We start from the raw sequence: 1,029 nt of genomic DNA on the forward strand, positions 1-1,029 counted from the left end.
CATATCGACACCATGGGACACTATAGACACCATGGGACACATACATATACCACAGTGCTATATGGGACCATAGAGACACCATGGGACACATAGACCACAGTGCTATATGGGACCATATAGACACCATGGGACCCTATAGACCACAATGCAATGTGGGACCCTATAGACACCATGGGACCCATATAGACACCATGGGACCATAGAGACACCATGGGACACATAGACACCAATGATATGGGACCATATAGACACCATGGGACCATATAGACACCATGGGACACATAGACCACAGTGCTATATGGGACCATATAGACACCATGGGACACATACATAGACCACAGTGCTATATGGGATCGTATAGACACCATGGGACACATAGACCACAGTGCTATATGGGACCATAGAGACACCATGGGACCATATAGACACCATGGGACACATAGACCACAGTGCTATATGGGACCATATAGACACCATGGGACACATAGACCACAGTGCTATATGGGATCATAGAGACACCATGGGACACATAGACACCAATGGGACCATAGAGACACCATGGGACACATAGACACCATGGGACCATATAGACACCATGGGACACACAGCGCTATGGGACACATAGACACCAATGGGACACTATAGAGACACCAATAGGACACACAGCGCTATGGGACCCTATAGACCACAATGCTATATGGGACCCTATAGACACCATGGGACACTATAGACACCATGGGACACTATAGACACCATGGGACCATATAGACACCATGGGACACATAGACAATATGGGACCATAGAGACACCATGGGACACACAGCGCTATGGGATCCTATAGACCACAGTGCTATATGGGACCATAGAGACACCATGGGACCATATAGACACCATGGGACACATAGACACCAATGGGACCCTATAGACACCATGGGACACTATAGACACCATGGGACACTATAGACACCAATGCAATATGGGACCCTATAGACCACAATGCTATATGGGACCCTATAGACACCATGGGAC

This window comes from Coturnix japonica, unplaced genomic scaffold, assembly GCF_001577835.2.
Source record: "Coturnix japonica isolate 7356 unplaced genomic scaffold, Coturnix japonica 2.1 chrUnrandom491, whole genome shotgun sequence".
Lineage (NCBI taxonomy): Eukaryota > Metazoa > Chordata > Aves > Galliformes > Phasianidae > Coturnix > Coturnix japonica.